The sequence below is a fragment of the Mobula hypostoma genome, chromosome 4 (genome assembly GCF_963921235.1).
Source record: "Mobula hypostoma chromosome 4, sMobHyp1.1, whole genome shotgun sequence".
In the NCBI taxonomy this organism is placed as follows: Eukaryota; Metazoa; Chordata; class Chondrichthyes; order Myliobatiformes; family Myliobatidae; genus Mobula; species Mobula hypostoma.
In genome coordinates this window covers 199,358,318-199,376,160 of record NC_086100.1, presented here as the reverse complement: position 1 = coordinate 199,376,160, position 17,843 = coordinate 199,358,318, and the positions used below count along the sequence as shown (strand labels likewise).

Genomic DNA, 17,843 nt, shown 5'->3' with positions numbered 1-17,843 from the left:
AGAAAGGAGGAACAGGACAGAAACGTTATATGTATATTCCTGGTGAAGCTGAAAACATAACCCACTTAGCCAACCATATCCACAGGAGCGGAAAACAGATACGTAATATTGGAGAATTCCAAAACTGTAACCCTCCTGGTTGCTGGGGGTCCTTGGTGGTCGGTAGGGGGCGCTAGTACGTTATGGAATTATTATCGCTACAGTGATAGTATGTGTTTTGGCCACTCAGGTGTGCAATTCTACCCCGTTTAACGAATCGCCCCATTTCTGTGTTCCCTCGCTGGTACTTATGACCCGGAGTATAATAAAGAGGAACGTTTAAAATGAGGCCCTCCCCCCCCCCCCCCCACCACCACCACCACCACCACCGGAATATGATATTTATGGTTTGTCAAAAAGGAGGGGATTGTGGGGGGAAAGTATTGTGAGTTAAAGATTTTGATAGATATTGGCTGTTTGAATATGGAAACCAGTTTGCAACTTAGTTTGTGAGCGATATGGCTTTGGTTTTTAGCAGCGATGACTCTCAGAATAAATATTTGCAGTCGCTTATTCTGATAAGGATTAAGACTCATGGATATCAGACAGACTGTTAATACAAATTTGTACACAGGACTGGATTTTGAACGTTTGGCTGTTGCTTTGGCTATAGTTCTTCCCAAGAGAATTGCATTTCAACCGAGCTTATCTTTTGTAATTCACATGGGAATCAATTTATACATTTATAAAAGGACCTGTGCTCTCTGTATTATTTGGAGTTCGAAACCCACTGTTAGCGGTTTCACTCCCCACAATATCGTGAATAAAGCTCTCTTTACTTCGAAGTCCATGTCTAATTTACTTGTGATCAACTTTAACCGGATTTCCTTAGCAAATTAACTTCCCGGACAAGCGTCGGATAAGCAGTGTTCACAAGACCATAGCACCATAAGACACAGGAGCAGAATTAGGCCATTCAGCCCATTGAGTCTGCTCTGCCATTCCACCACGGCTGATTTATTATCCCTCTCCACAATAGAGTGGATATCATGCCTATCGCCACAATAGGTCTACGGTGGATTCATTCTCACTGGCTCTGCGCTGCCCTTTTCCCCGGGACAATAATAACCTCCGTCAGGCTGCTGTGTATTGACTACCGCACAGCGCAGCGTTCAACACAATTGTGTCGGATCTGGTGATTTTCAATCCGCAGGTTCTTTTAACACTCCAAGATTGAGTTGAAAACTTGTTGCTTCACAATCATTTATTGAAAGTTTAAAACAAGAAATAGGCACAGAACATATGAAACCAAAGGAAAGAACTAAGGAACTAAGACAAGCAAGAACAAGATGGGGAGTTTTTCAGAAACACACGGAACTAAGGCAAATTCTTGAGTTGAGCAAGGGGCTATAGAAAGACAGACAGGTGAACAGTTTGCCAATGAAAAATGAAAGTTGATAAACCATTATGTAACCGTTATATCGCATCACCACCAGTTGGTGGAGTCTAACACCACCGATTGCAAAAAGTACAAATTATATGCTAGTGTAACTACAAATTCTGTCTTGCTAAAAATTCGTTAATTCAACTAATACCTTATTGAAACATAAAGATTAATTGATTCCAACAGTTCTAATCAAAAAGCTCCAAAACCTGGGCTTCTGTATCTCCATTTGCAACTGGATCCTTGACTTCCTCACCAGAAGACCACGGTCAGCGTGGATTGGAAGTAACATCTCCTCCTCGCTGACGATCAGCACTGGTGCACCTCAGGGATGTGTGCTCAGACTACTTCCCTACTCTCTCTATACCCTGAAAACCCTCTATACCCTAGCACAGCTCAAACACCTTCAATAAATTTGCCAACAACACAGCTATTATTGCAAACACGAGGAAATCTGCGGATGCTGGAATTTCAAGCAACACACATAAAAGTTGCTGGTGAACACAAAAAGGGATATATGGCTGTGATAGGCAGTCCTGACGAAGGGTCTCGGCCCAAAACGTCGACTGTACCTCTTCCTAGAGATGCTGCCTGGCCTGCTGTGTTCACCAGCAAATTTTATGCGTGTTACAGCTATCATTGGCTGAATTACAGATGGTGTCACAGAGCCATACATAAGTAAGATGGATCAGCTAGTTGAGTAGTGTCGCAGAAATGACCTTGCACTGAACATCAGTAAGACCAAGGAATTGATTGTGGTCTTATTCATCGAGGGATCAGAAGTGGAAAGGGTGAGCAATTTCAAGGTCCTGGGTGTCAACATCTCTGAAGATCTATCTTGGACCCAACATATTGATGCAATTACAAAAAGGCATGACAGCGGCTATATTTCATTAAGAGTTTGAAAAAGAATTGGTATGTCACCAAAGACACTCGCAAATTTGCACAGAAGTACTGTGGAGGGCATTCTAACTGGTTGCATCGTCTGGTGTGGAGGGGGCACTGAACAGGATAGGAAAAAGCTGCAGCAAGTTTTTAATTCAGGCAGTTCCATCATGGGCACTAGTTTCCTAGCATTGAGGACATCTTCAAAAGCTGATGCCTTAAAAAGGCAGCATTCATCAGTAAGGACCCCCATCTCCCAGGACATGTCCCTCTTTTCAAGAAGGAGGCACAGGAGCCTGCGTGAAGACACAGACTCAACATTTCAGGAAGAGCTTCTTCCCCCTTGCCATCAGATTTCTGAAAGGAAAGTGAACCCGTGAATTTTCCCCTTTTTTATATATTTGTATATATACTTCTTATTGTCATTTATGGTTTTCATTACCTTGTATTTCAATGTTCTGATGACGGAAAATAACAAAATCACTCGTATGCTGCTGATATTAAATATGATTCTGAATCTCAGGTCCCACCAGCAGGTTCACGAACAGTTATACAACCATCAACCATCATACAACTACAACCATCGGGCTCCTGAACTGGTGCGTATAACTTCACTCTCCACTACTATGAATGGATTCTATGACCTACGACTCAGTTTTAAGGACTCTTTACAACTCATGTGGTCAGCATATCTATTTGCACAGTGTGTCTTCTTTTGCATGTTGATTGTCAGTCTTTGCCTGTGTGTGGATAGATTTTTCATAAAGTTCCGTTGTATTTCTTCTTTCCTGTAAATGGCAACATATAGACATAGTCATACTTTATTGATCACAGGGGGAAACTGGTTTTCGTTACAGTTGCACCTTAAATAATAGATAGTAATAGAACCATAAGTAGTTAAATAGTAATATGTAAATTATGCCAGTAAATTATGAAATAAGTCCAGGACCAGCCTATTGGCTCAGGGTGTCTGACCCTCCAAGGGAGGAGTTGTAAAGTTTGATGGCCACAGGCAGGAATGACTCCCTATGACGTTCTGTGCTGCATCTCGGAGGAATGAGTCTCTGGCTGAATGTACTCCTGTGCCCACCCAGTACATTATGTAGTGGATGGGAGACATTGTCCAAGATGGCAAGCAACTTAGACAACATCCTCTTTTCAGACACCACCATGAGAGAGTCCAGTTCCATCCCCACAACATCACTGGCCTTACGAATGAGTTTGTTGATTCTGTTGGTGTCTGCTACCCTCAGCCAGCTGCCCCAGCACACAACAGCAAACATGATAGCACTGGCCACCACAGACTCAAAGAACAACATCAGTCTCCTCAGGAAATAGAGACGGCTCTGACCCTTCTTGTAGACAGCCTCAGTGTTCTTTGACCAGTCCAGTTTATTGTCAATTCGTATCCCCAGGTACATACTTATACATACTTGAACAATAAATTTACTCTTATCTTTTGAACTTTGAAGATGGCACAGCCCAGATGGTGGGGATCGTTGATGACAGACGTTGCCCTCTTGGTGCAGCACCTCCTGGATACTACTAAGGTTGGGGAGGGATGTGTCTGTGATGTACAGGGCAGACTCCACTATTCGCACAGCTTTTTACATTCCTGCACATTCAAATTGCTGTACCAGACCATGATGCAACCAGTCAGGCCACTTTCAACAGGACATCTGTACAATGTCTCAGCTTTATTGACATCTTTCCTGCAGGTAGGTGACCAAAACCGTACACAACGCTCCACACCAAAGTCTTATACAACTTCAATCAGAAAGGCCAGCCGAGGCTGGCGGCATGGCGGGGACGCGCTGGCCGGGAGGCGGGAGCGCGGCCGGAGGCTGGCGGGGACGCGCCGGCCGAGAGGCGGGAGCGCGGCCAGAGGGTGCCGGCCTGGCGGGCCGCACATGCGCGCAGCGTGATCTCCGCCGCATGTGATGCAGTAGTTCCGGTTTATCCAGCGCCAGTTAGTTACGGAGCTGACGGAGGCAGACCGTTCGGCCCATTCTCATGTTACCGACACTTGAAGTTTAAATAGTCTCCGATCCGAGCGCAGACGCAGTTGGCTGGAGCCCGGCGGCGGGGAGCGTGGGGACGGACACTCACCTTCTCAGAGAGTCCAGAGTCCGCTTTCCACCAGGGAGGCACGGTGACAGCCAGACCGGTTCACAACAGGACCTGGTCACAGTCAGACCGGTTCACAACAGGACCTGGTCACAGTCAGACCGGTTCACAACAGGACCTGGTCACAGCCAGACCGGTTCACAACAGGACCTGGTCACAGTCAGACCGGTTCACAACAGGACCTGGTCACAGTCAGACCGGTTCACAACAGGACCTGGTCACAGCCAGACCGGTTCACAACAGGACCTGGTCACAGTCAGACCGGTTCACAACAGGACCTGGTCACAGTCAGACCGGTTCACAACAGGACCTGGTCACAGCCAGACCGGTTCACAACAGGACCTGGTCACAGTCAGACCGGTTCACAGCCGGCGTGTCCAAGGCAGCGAAAGGCGAGCAATAGGCCGGGATCCATGAAGATCTCCAGGAATCTCCGTCTCGGGGAGGATGGAACAAGATAAGGAGGACCGATGGCGGAGTGAGGGGAGCAAGACGGTGCTCAGGGCAGGGCCGCAAGTGGACCCTTTACGGAGGTAGGCACCGGGACACGCGAATGTACGGGGAGGGTAGAAGGGATGAGAGGAGTGGGGCCGGGAAGAGAGAATTGTCAGGGAACTCCTCCCTCCCGGTGACTCTCAGAGCTGAGAACAGGTGATGAGGACTGCAGAGCTGAGGCTGAGGCTGTGTTCCAGTCAGTCAAAGTAAATTTATTATCAAAGTACATATATGTCACCATATAGAACCCTGAGATTCGTCTTCTTGCGGGCATACTCGGTAAGTACCAGAACTATAATAGAATTGATGAAAGACCGCACCCAACAGGGAGGACAAATAACCAGTGTGCAAAAAGACAGCAAAGTGTGCAAATACAAAAGAAGAGAGAAATAATAATAATAAATAAATATCAAGCACATGAGGTGAAGAGTCTTTGAAAGTGAATCTATAGTTCAGTGATGGACAAGTGAAGTTATCCCCTCTGGTTCAGGAGCCTGATGGTTGAGGGTAATAACTGTTCCTGAGCCTGATGCTGTGAGTCGTGGGGCTCCTGTACCTCTTTCCTGATGGCAGCAGTGAGAAAGGTGCATGGCCTGGGTGGTGGGGGCCCTTGACGATGGATGCTGTTGCTTTGTGACAGCACTCCGTGTAGATCTGCTGAATTGGGGGGAGGGCTTTACCCGTGACCTTCCTCTCCAGGGCGTTGGTGTTTCCATACCAGGCTGTGATACAACTATTCAATATACTCTCCACCACACACCTGTTGGAGTTTGTCATAGTTTTAGATATCAAAAACCTCTTAGGTTCACAAACCTCTAAGAAAGTAGAGGTGTTACCGTGCTTTCTTCGTAGTAGCACTTGCGTGCTGGGCCCAGGACAGGTCCTTTGAAGTGATAACGCCGAGGAATTTAAAATTGCTGACGCTCTCCACTTCTGACCCCCTGATGAAGACTGGCTCATGGTCCTCTGGTTTCCTCCTCCTGAAGTTTACGATCATCTCCTTGGTCTTGCTGACGTTGAGTGAGAGGTTGTTGTTGTGGTGCCAGTCGGCCAGATTTTCAGTCTCCCTCCTGTGTGCTGATTCATCACCATCCGGCCAACAACAGAGGCGCCATCGACGACTCGATGTCAAAGCCCCCGTAGAAGGTATTCAGCTCACCTGGAAGTGAAGCCTTGTTGTCACCTATGCCACTTGGTTTCACTTTGTAGGAGATGATGACATTCAAGCCCTGACATCGCTGTTGAGCACCCTCCATTGATCAAGTTTAGTCCAGAATCATCACTGTGCCCATGAGGTGGCTTTCTGCAGATCACACCTGGGCCTCTTGTATTTGGTCGGAATGCCTCTGCTCTGACCCTCGGCAGATTGCGGATCTCATGGTTCATCCGGGGCTTCTCATTGGGGAAGACTGAATGACGTTGTGGAGACACGCTCGTCTACGACTGCTTTTATAAAGTCTGTGACACAGTCTGAGGATGTACTGGGGGCAGTTTGCAAGTGTCACCACAGTTCCGGCAGCCAAGTAGCATACCCACAGTTTACTAACATTAACCAGCACGTCTTTGGACTGTGGGAGGAGACCGGGGCGCCCGGAGGAAACCCATGCGGTCACGGGGAGAACGTGCAGACTCCTGACAGACAGCAGTGGCATTTGAACCCTGATCGCTGGTGCTGCAAAGCGTTACACCAGCCACTGCGCTGGTGTGCTAATGTCCTGAGCAAGGACGGGTTGCAGAGGGAGGGTTGGGTTGGAGGCTATAGGTTAACCCGGTGTTGGGCGATGGGGGCCCGCTCATCCAAGCCTCTTCTGTCCTGGGTCGCTGATCGAACCGCGATCTCCATGTTGCTCCCAGGCGGCTGACTGGGACCACAGGCAAAGGGCCAACCTCTGGTCCACATCCTCCCATCACTGCCGGTGCAGGCCATTCAGCCCATTGAGCCTGAACCCTGCCCTCTTCCCGCACATCCCACCCCGCGTACCCGTTCTCAAATGGTCCATGTGGGGCAATTGGGAATGTGTAGTAAATGCTGGCCTCTCCAAAGAGTGTGAGGTCAGAAGGAAGTTTGAAGTGAGATGAGGGTTTCCCTCCTTCAGAGGGCCGTAGATGTGTGGAGTTCCTCCTCAGGGTGGGCATGCTGAAGCCCAAGGTTGACCGGAGTCATAGTGTCATTCAGCATGGAAACGGGCCAGTTGGCCCATCTGGTTCATGCTGACCAAGATTTCCATCTAAGCTAGTCCCATTGCCCTCACTTGGCTCTGTTCTTCGAAACCTTTCCCTTCCGTGTACCTGATTAATCACAGCAGATTCTGCAGATGTTGGAAATCCAGAGCAACACACAAAACGCTGGAGCAACTCAGTAGGTCAGGCAGCATCTATGGAGGGAAATAAACAGTCAACATTTCGGACCTGGAAAGCAAGGGGGCAGAATGAGTTTAAACCACAGCCCTGTTATACCTACACCCACCTGCAATTCCCCCACACGTTTGCTCCGCTAATTCCTGCTGACCACTGGGAAATCCATGCACAGGGTCACCATTACCTTCTTACTTCCAACTTCCGCCCGTACAGTCTCACTGGACGAGTCCCCCCAGGATATCTTCTCAAAGTACTGCTTGAAGTGCTCCCGAGTCTGAGCAGCTTCTCCCTCTCCCCACTCCCGTCGTCCCTGCAGTGTCATGACCTCATTCGCTGGGACTCTGGTTCCTGGCCAGCTGAGTGAATCTGACCCACAGAATAGCTTCGAGTGCTTACCGACTCGACTCTCCTGACATCTCTCACTGGGCCATGTGGGTTCTTCACCCTTATTTGCCCGATCCAGATCTGCACAGAGATGATCCCGTTTATACTTCTGTTCTCTGCTCCCCAGGCTCAGGCTCCGTCGCATCTGCTCAGTAGCAGAATCAGGTTTAATGTCACTGGCTTATGTCGTGAAATTTGTTATTTGGGGGCAGCAGTAGATTGTAATACATAGTAACTATAAAACTATAAATTACAGTAAGAAATATATTTTTAAAAGTTATATTTAATAAATACTTTTAAACTTTATAGTTGCCAAACAATTAGTACTAGAACATACAATCATTACAGCGATATTTGAATCTACGCTTCACACTCCCTGGATTACAAATATTAAATATTAAAAATAGTTAAAATTAGTAAATATTTTTAAAAATTATAAATCATAAATAGAAAAATGGGAAGTAAGGTAGTGCAAAAAAACCGAGAGGCAGGTCCGGATATTTGGAGGGTATGGCCCAGATCCGGGTCAGGATCCGTTCAGCAGTCTTATCACAGTTGGAAAGAAGCTGTTCCCAAATCTGGCCGTATGAGTCTTCGAACTCCTGAACCTTCTTCCAGATGGAAGGGGGATGAAAAGTCTGTTGGCTGGGTGGGTCGTGTCCTTGATTATCCTGGCAGCACTGCTCCGACAGCGTGCGGTGTAAAGTGAGTCCAAGGACGGAAGATTGGTTTGTGTGATGTGCTGCGCCGTGTTCACGATCTTCTGCAGCTTCTTTTGGTCTTGGACAGGACAACTTCCATACCAGGTTGTGATGCACCCTAGAAGAATGCTTTCTACGGTGCATCTATAAAAATTAGTGAGGGTTTTAGGGGACAGGCCAAATTTCTTTAGTTTCTCAGGAAGTAAAGGCACTGGTGGGCCTTCTTGGCAGTGGACTCTGCTTGGTTGGACCAAGTCAGGTCATTTATAATATTGACCCTGAGGAATTTAAAGCTTTTGACCTGTTCCACTTGCGCACCACCGATGTAAATTGGGTCGTGCGGTCCGCTACTCCTTCTGAAGTCAACAACCAATTCCTTTGTCTTGCTGATGTTGAGGGATAGGTTATTGTCTTCGCACCATGCCACCAGGTTCTTAATTTCCTCTCTGTACTCAAACTCATCATTACCCGAGATACGGCAAATAATGCAGAAAGGGAGCATAAAAAGAAGGAAAAAGAAGATGCTGATGTACATGGATTCATTGTCCATTCAGAAATCTGATGATGGAGGGGAAGAAGCTGTTCTGGAATCATTGAGTGTGTGTCTAAAGGCTCCTGAACCTCCTCCCTGATGGTAGCAATGAGTCACTTTCAGATTCATTTATCGCTGTACCTTACTGTTATTTGCATCAACAACCAGCACGCCCAAGGATGTGTTGGGGGCAGCCCACAAGCGTTGCCACACATTCCAGTCCAACATGGCATGCCGCCGAAGGTTACGGGGAGAAGGCAGGAATCTGGGGTTGTGGGAAAATAAACCAGCCATGACCGCATGGCGGAGCAGACTCGATGGGCCGAATGGCCTAATTCTGCTCCTTAGTCTTATGGACTATATGGAGAATGACAAGTGGCGGCTGGGAAAGGAGAGACTAAAGACGCACTCACTTACTCATGCCCACACTGCACCAGAGTACGTGGATCCCAGATTGGCCTCTACAGCCACCCGAGGACCCACCAATAGACAACCCCTTCGGAGAACATCACACTCGACTCGAGTGATGGCACTGCTGCTGCTGATACCCACACAGGCAGGCCTCCAGTCCCAGGAGAGGCTGCCTCAGGGCCTCCAATCCTTGGCCGTCCACTTCCGCACTCACCCTGACCTCTGACCTGGGGGGCGGTCACCGGCTCTCACGTCCCCTGCCCACACTGACCTCTGACCTGGGACACACCGAACTGAGGATGTGGATGTCCAGGTCTGCCTGTGCACACTGTCCTGTAGCACATGCCCTCTCATCGTCTTCTGCACACCCTCTCCAAAGCCTCAGTATCCTTCCTATAACGAACAGGGTGACCGTAACTCTGTGCAGTACTCCAGGTGTGGCCTAACTAGAGTTTTACAAAGTTGCAACACAACTTCCTGACTTCAGTGTCTCCAATAAACCCTTCTTAACCCTGTAAACCTGAGTAGCCACTTTCCGGACTGCTCATCAACGCTGTTAAGCGTCTTGCCCATAACAGTGTACTGTCTCTTTGCATTTGCCCTACCAATGTGCAACACCTCACATTTATCCAGGTGAAATTCCATCTGCCATTTCTCAGCCCATATCTGCAACTGGTCTATATCGTGCTGTATTCCTTGCCAGTCTTCTACACTATTCGCAACTCTGCCAATCGTTGTATCATCTGCAAACTTACTAACCCACGCATCTACATTTTCATCCAGGGCATTTATATAGATCACAAACAGCAGCGGTCCCAGTACAGATCCCTGCGGAACACCTGTAATCACAGACCTCCAGCTTGAGTAAGTATCTTCGAGCACCACTCCCTGTCTTCTACCCCATCTTCTATGTATGGGCAGGCCGGTTCTGAATACCAAATGGTGAATTCACCATGGATCCCGTGCACTTAACCTGCTGGAGGAGCCTCTCGTGAGGGAGATTGTAAACTCCTTACTAAAATCCATGTGGGCAATATCGGTGGCTCTACCTTCATCAATCTCCCGCATCACCTCGTCAAAAAACTCAATCAAGTTCGTAAGACACGATTTGTCCTGCACAAAACCTTGCTGGCTCTCCTTAATTAGGCCACGGTTAGGCTGATTCTACCCCTGTGAATTCTCTCCAGTAATTTCTCTGTCTGACTCCCAGGATTATTCTGATTTCCTTCTTGAACAAATGGAACAACATGAGCTACTCACAACTCCTGGACAGTATTGCTTCCCCATTATTACCACTCAAACTTCAAACCATCAGGCACAGAGAATGTCACAATAAATCTAAAATAACTCAATACATTTTTAAAATGAGATTGAAATCACCCCTCCCTTATCGCGACCCACTGTCTACACTGGACATGGTGTAAACACATTTCCAGAGAGAGCTGTCCTGTGGGAGGAGCAGTGTTGTTGGGGGGGGGGGGCAAGACTGTGCAGAGACACACTGTAACAGGGGTGGTGCTGAGGGAGCGTTATGTGTGGGAGAGTTCAGTCCAACCCCTGGACTGGCAGGTTTTGGATGCAGGGTGGGCTTCTGCATGCAGGCTGTAGTATTGACTCTCCACAATCACTGTTCATTAGCCTCCCACAGAGACTGGGCCTAACCTTCACATCCTGCTAAGTACTGCAATTCCTGCTAAGTACTCTCTGTCTCTCAAACCGTCACTCAATACATCCTCACATCTCCAGCTAAAATTATGGCCAGTTATTTTTAACTCAGGGCACATGCTCCCTGTCTGTGTAAGGTCTGGGCAGATTAATTGCTACTTCAGCTGTAATGGGTTGGAGAGGACTGGCTCCAAAGGGTCGAGGCCCATAAATCTCATGGGATTAACAGGTCACCAGAGCTCGGCACTCACCCAGCTGGTTCCCTGCTGGTGTCAAACATAAGGCACAGAGTGAAACTCCCTCTACGCTGTGCATATTCCCCGTGTCAGACACAGTGTGAAGCTCCCTCCACATTCTCCCATTACACACTTCTTGGGTCAGACACGGAGTGAAGCTCCCTCCACATTCTCCCATTACACACTCCGTGTGTCAGACACAGAGTGAAGCTCCCTCTACACTGTCCCATCACAGACTGAGCTGGTACTTAACGTGACCAGGGCCTGAGTGTGATTGTCTGGGTGAGGCTTCACTGCCTCTTAGCCCCTGGGTTCCTGCTGTGATCCGGGTGAAAGAGCAGTGGCTCGCTTTGCTGGCATTGGGACTGTCTCGTGTTCGGGTTGAGGTCCCTCCCCACCGGGCAGCTGTCCCACCCAGTGACAGTCCTTTGGCTCTGGGGCAGCTGGGAACTATTTGAAGGCCTGAAACAGATTCGTCTCACAGACTGCTTATGAATGCAGTTTTGTCTTGTGAGCTGACACAGCGCGAACCTCGATCCCAGTCACCCGGTCACCCATCCTTCCCCAAGCAGTTGAGAGTATTCATGCAGCTGACTGGTGCATCCACCCCTGTCCCCCCCTACCCCTGTGATCTTAACTTCAGAGGTTTAGTGAGACCCCTCTTGGTGATCTCTGTTGCCCTCCGACTCTTCCACCATGTGCTCAGCCTGACTCAATACATTTCACCTGGTCTCGTCTATCACCTTCCAACTCGTACACCTCCCCCTCTCCCTACCTGTTTTATTCTGGCTTCTTCCCTCCTTCCTTTCCAGTCGTGAAGAAGGGTCTCAGCCTGAAATGCTGGCTGTTCGTTCCTCTCCCTAGACGCTGCCTGACCTGCTGAGTTCTTCCAGCACTTTGTGTGTGTTACTTATCTATGGTGTCGGTTCAAGTCCCACCACAGGCCCTGTCAGTGACGATTCCCCAGAACAGCCGGGTCACTGTTGCCTTCGCCTCTGTCTGAGTTCGGTTCACTCTCAGCGAAACCGTCAGTCACAGAGTTACAGCGGAGAGGGAGAAATCAGCTTTATTTGCCAGACATGCATCGAACATGTATTGTGCTCGACTGCAGACTGCTGCAACATTCATGGGCAATATTTTCTTTCATGGGACTGTATTTTACTGATGTGGTTGCTTGCTCTCTATATGAGGTACTGTATATCTGCCTTTCCAGCTGTGGGTACTGTGTTTTGCACCCTGGCCCCGGAAAAACACTGTTTTGTTTGGCTGTATTCATGTTTAGTTGAATGACAATGAAGCTGAATTTGAAGCAGTGAAATGTGTTGTTTTGCGTCAGTGACAAACACAGGCTGAGGATGTGCTGGGGGCAGCCTGCAAGTGTCGCCACGCTTCCGGTGACAACATCGAATGCTCACAACTCATGAGCCCCAAACTGTCGGCCTCTGGAATCTGGGAGGTAACTGGAGCACTCGGGAGAAACGCCGAGGCCATAGGGAGAACGTACAAACTCATCACCGACAGCTGGCACTGTAATTCCTGAACTACCGTGCCGATCTTCACATCTGTCTGAGCTCAGTTCCCTCAGCAAAGCTCTGTCACAGTGTCGAAACAGGCCTTTCAGCACGTCAAGTCCACACCAGCCGTGCTTTGTTCTCCCCACACTCCCATCGATTCCTCCCCCACCATCTGTTTCCCAAACTCCCATCGACCGTCTGATCCCCACACTCCCGTTGATTCCTCCCATTGACCATCTGATCCCCACACTCCCATCAATTCCTCCCATTGACCGTCTGATCCCCACACTCCTGTCGATTCCTCCCATTGACCGTCTGATCCCCACACTCCCATCAATTCCTCCCATTGACCGTCTGATCCCCACACTCCCATCGATCCCTCCCATTGACCGTCTGATCCCCACACTCCCATCGATTCCTCCCATTGACCGTCTGATCCCCACACTCCCATCGATTCCTCCCATTGACCGTCTGACTCCCACACTCCCATCAATTCCTCCCATTGACCGTCTGATCCCCACACTCCTGTCGATTCCTCCCATTGACCGTCTGATCCCCACACTCCCATCGATCCCTCCCGTTGACCGTCTGATCCCCACACTCCCATCGATCCCTCCCATTGACCGTCTGATTCCCACACTCCCATCGATTCCTCCCTCCACTGTATGATTCCCACACTCACCAGGAGGAATGACTTCACTCAGAGGGTGGTGAGTGTATGGAACGAGCAGGTGGTGGATGCAGGTTTGGTTACAATATTTTAGAGAAGTTTGGAAAAGTACGTGGATGGGAGGGGTGTCGAGGGCTGTGGTGGAGGTGATGGCTAAAGGGACTAGACAGAGCAATGGTTCAGTGTTGACTAGATGGGCCAAAGGGCCTGTTTTTGTGCTTTAGTGCCCTATGGCTCTGTGACTCTTGCTGATGGGATACCACGCCTCTTGTCTTAGGGCTCTGTTTCCCAATTCCCACTGTATAACCCAGGCCCAGACCCAACTGGACATGAGGAATTGAGGATACCATATAAAAAAAAGCATTTTGAACCTATGTAACCTCTGGCTAAAAGAATAATTGGGACTGAATAGAAATTTTTGAACAGAAGTAAACTCTGCCTTCAGCAGTTAGCTAAGGCAGGCTCAGTACCAATTCCCCTCGGTTTGCAGAGGGACATTTGAGAGTTTGATAACATTGTACATTGTGCCCTCGTTTGAGTAGGAGGAGGAGGACTCACCGATAAGGACAGGAAGGAACATTCATCTGTAATTAAGTCAGGGCCTAGCAAAGGGAATAACTGATAAGGACTGGACAGCACAACCTTCTGTCATTAAGCTTTGATTTAGCGGACTCTCTTATCTAAGTAATTGTGTTTTGCACCAACAGACTTGGTGGGCGTACCAATTCAAATAACATCTTGCAACAGTAATTTATGGGGCTTACAATGTATAAGTATACGGCTGTAACCGGAGAGAGTGGGCCCGCTTGTCGGATAGTGGCAGTACTTACGTGCCTTCCCTTCGACAACTGGGTCTCAAACTCCTGCAGGAGGGTGTGCAATAAAGTGTAACTATAAGAAGCTGGTCTCCCGAGTTTTATTCAGATTCGACTTTAACATTTGGCATCACGAACAGGATCTCAATATAGGGAGTGCCAAGCAGACAGGCTGAGTGAGCGGCTGGACCACTCTGGGGACTACGGAGACCGACCGGGCGCCCAATAAATATTTTACCTTTTGTTGCTCTCCGTTAGTTCCTTTGGAGGGACGGTCCCTTACCCAAGGCTGATCGCATAACTTTGTCGGGATTGGGAAAGAATCTGCTGGGAGACTTGTGTAAGGGAGGCAAATTTTATTAATTGAGCAGGAGGCAGACGTACTGTGTAAATTTATCAATTGAGCTGGAGGTGCTGTGCCGGGTAAATTACTTGGAGAACGTGGGTCAATTGCAGTCAATTGATATGAGTGGGCCAGGAGCAGTGAGACATTAAACTGGGGGGACGGATTCCCATCATTAGAGGCTAGTGTAGCCAGCTCTACACTATATGTGTGAGTTTTCTAGACAAGGGAAAAGATTTACGAATGTTGAGTTCAGCGCTGAATAAGAAATTGGGGAACAAAATGTGACCACTGGAGGGGGGGTACCTGGGATATTACCTCATGAGAACAAGCAGTAAATGTGATGTGGAAAAAGAACTGTGGAAAGAAGTGGAAATTGTTGAAAAGCGAATGGAAGGAAAAGGCAGATATAAAGTAGAACAGTACATTATTAGCAAGTTGGAGGAATAATGCATATGACAAAGGGATAGAGGTATGTACTGCAGAAGGACCGCCAAAGGTCGGGAGATGCTAAAGGAGGAGCGTGAATGGGTGGATGGGCACTGAAAATAGGAACAGGAAAAACAGCGTAAGCAAACCAAGGCTGACCTAGATCGGAGAGAAGGGCAGGAACGTCAGTCTAAAGTTTGAACTAATAGGGAAACAAAGGATCCCGAGCCCATGTCTGGCATACCGACCCTGTTTGGGGACAGTGACTGTGATGAGGAGTGGGGACCCACGTATCCCCCACCTTACCAGGGGCCAAGTGCACCCAGTGCTGCCGAACCCCAATCTTCCCAGTACTCAGATACGGTGGCCACTCGGGTAAAACAGCGGTGGCAGGGAAGGGGAGGCTCTCTATACCCTGAGATCCAGAAAGGGAATACTGAGGATTGTTCAGAGACAAGGAGGGAAGAATCCAATAAAAACCCCAGGGTTAATGGCTCCACAAAGACAATTGCCCACCCGAATGCTGCCCAGTCCACAAGGAGGGACAGCCCTCAGTAATTCCTGTGTATGTACATTGGGAGCCTCAAGAAATGATAATGATTGTGAATCAGGCTCCAGATAGAAAAGAAAAACCAGCACAGTTTGCTCAGTATGTCCGCAGTACTATACAAATGCTGATGAGGATGAAAATGGAAGGCCGAATTAAGATACCAAACCTATCAGGACTTACAGGTGGGAAACCCTAATGAGAAGGAACAGACAGACCAGATTATTCAAGCCTCGGAAAGGGCTCTCCAGCAACCTGTAAACATCACTAAAGTATTTGAATGCAAACCTAAGCCTGGAGAATCGGGACCAGACTATTGGGAGCGATTTGTGGCCTGCTACGGCACTTTCGCAGGAGACCAAGCCTCTAATGATGGGAATCCGTCCCCCCAGTTTAATGTCTCACTGCTCCAATGCTTACCAATTAAATTAGCCATCATGATGAAAACAAATAATATGGATTTGCCTGACAATGACCGAAATCGAATGTGAGGAGCTTTGACGTATTATTGGGACCCGGCTTTTGAATCCCAATCAACCCTGAAGGGAACTAATATTAAAGGTGAATATGTTCAGCGGGGAGAAGGACGTGAGCGGGCTTTATCTGGGGGTCAGAACTGGGAACAAAAACCTACCAAGGGACAGGTGGGGACAACGACTGCGTTCTCTGCCCACAACCCGATTAGAAATTGACCAGCAAGGATGCTCCCTACCATGACTACCACCTCTCAGGTAGAGCCCAATGTAATATTGTAAGTTGCTGGAATTCCGATTCCGTTTTTTTCATTAAGTGCAATCGTGAACAATAGCCAGATCAGAAATGCTGATCAAGTTAACTAGTTCCCAAAGAGAACTCTGATAGGCCAATCAGATGGTTCACTGCTGCTCAGCGATAGAACACAAAAAAAATCATGTGTGCAATTAAGAAATATTAAAGAATAGTAGAAATACTGGAGTCATGATGATCATGATGAAGTCTGCTGGAGAGAGACATTTATACACATGCTGTCCTCCATAACTCAAAGAGATTAAAGGATAAAGTTGCAGGGTGACAAAACATGGCAGGAGCACTTGAAACTAAAAACTATTCCCGACTGGGAGAAAACAGCACCTGTTCTTTCCACACTGTTCTCCGGCAGTTTAAGGACTAAGTCCAGCCGGAACATAACTCACAAATGCTCTTGAAAGTCAGGTATTAACCCTAACTGCCAACAACCAAGCACAGCCATCCTGGTCCCTTTCATGATAGCTTATGAAGAAGCATATGACTTCCCTCCCAGAGATGATGAGTGTTTGTGCACTCGACTCTTGAAGGCTTGGACCCCATCATCGCAGATGTTTCCAACCACAGCATCTGGAAGGCTGTTCCAAATTCTGATGGCACAGTGAAAGAAGCTTCTATCCAGTGTGTAGGTTCTCACATCAGGCATAGAAACAGCATGAGCAGGCACAGATAAACTTGATCGTGTGGTGCGCCGTCTCTCATAAGATGAAGGCAACATGGTGCGAAGGTCTGCAGGGCTGTGGCTGGTGTGTATTTTGTACAGCACAGTAGCTGCAGCAACCTGTCATCTGTGGTGTAAGCTACTGCTGGCGAGCTTCTCACGAGCTGTGGCTTCATCTACACCTATAATCCTGAGGGCCTTTCTATGAATGGAATTAAGCAGGTTGAGGACACAATGTGAGGCATTCATCCATGATAAGCAGGCATACTCCATGATACTTCGAACCTGGGCTTTGTAAACCTTGGCTCTGCCCTTTTTGTCTAGTTTCGATGCTACTTTCCGCAGAGCTCCAAGCCTTTGTCCAGCCTTGTTTGAAACAGTGGAAAGGTGTTTATCCCACACCAACTTGTTGTCAATATTAACACCAAAGATTACTGGCTCCTTCTTTAAATTCAGCTTGCAGTTCCCAAAATACAGGTCGGGGTTAGGTGGATTCCTCTTCATTTTTTATTTTTAAATCCTTTCATTAATTATTATTGAAAATCAACAGAAAATACATTAAAGTAATCAAGTCAACATATCAATATATACAATAAGAGTTAAACTATCAAATAACTGATTAACCAAGCTAAAAAATATATCAATAATAATAAGAAAAAAACAAAATGTTAGAACTTTTTTCTGGAAAAAAGAAAGAAGGAAAAAAGAAGCCCTACTAACTAAAACAAAAAAAACCCCTACTACCAAAAAAACCCAAAAAAGAACCATTGGGAGCACAACCCCGGAGCTATACGCCGTACAAGCTTCCATAAAAGAAAAACATCAATCCACCAACCAAATCCATTTACACAAGAATCAGAAGGA

General features: G+C 47.7%; 1 long non-coding RNA gene across 1 annotated transcript; it reads left to right on the top strand.

Moving 5' to 3' along the window:
- The first annotated feature begins 4,213 nt into the window (after positions 1-4,213).
- On the top strand, positions 4,214-14,300 carry LOC134345879 (uncharacterized). The gene is made up of 3 exons (XR_010017786.1): positions 4,214-4,968; positions 10,100-10,180; positions 12,030-14,300. It is a non-coding gene; the product is annotated as an uncharacterized LOC134345879 (long non-coding RNA).
- The last annotated feature ends 3,543 nt before the right edge of the window (positions 14,301-17,843 follow it).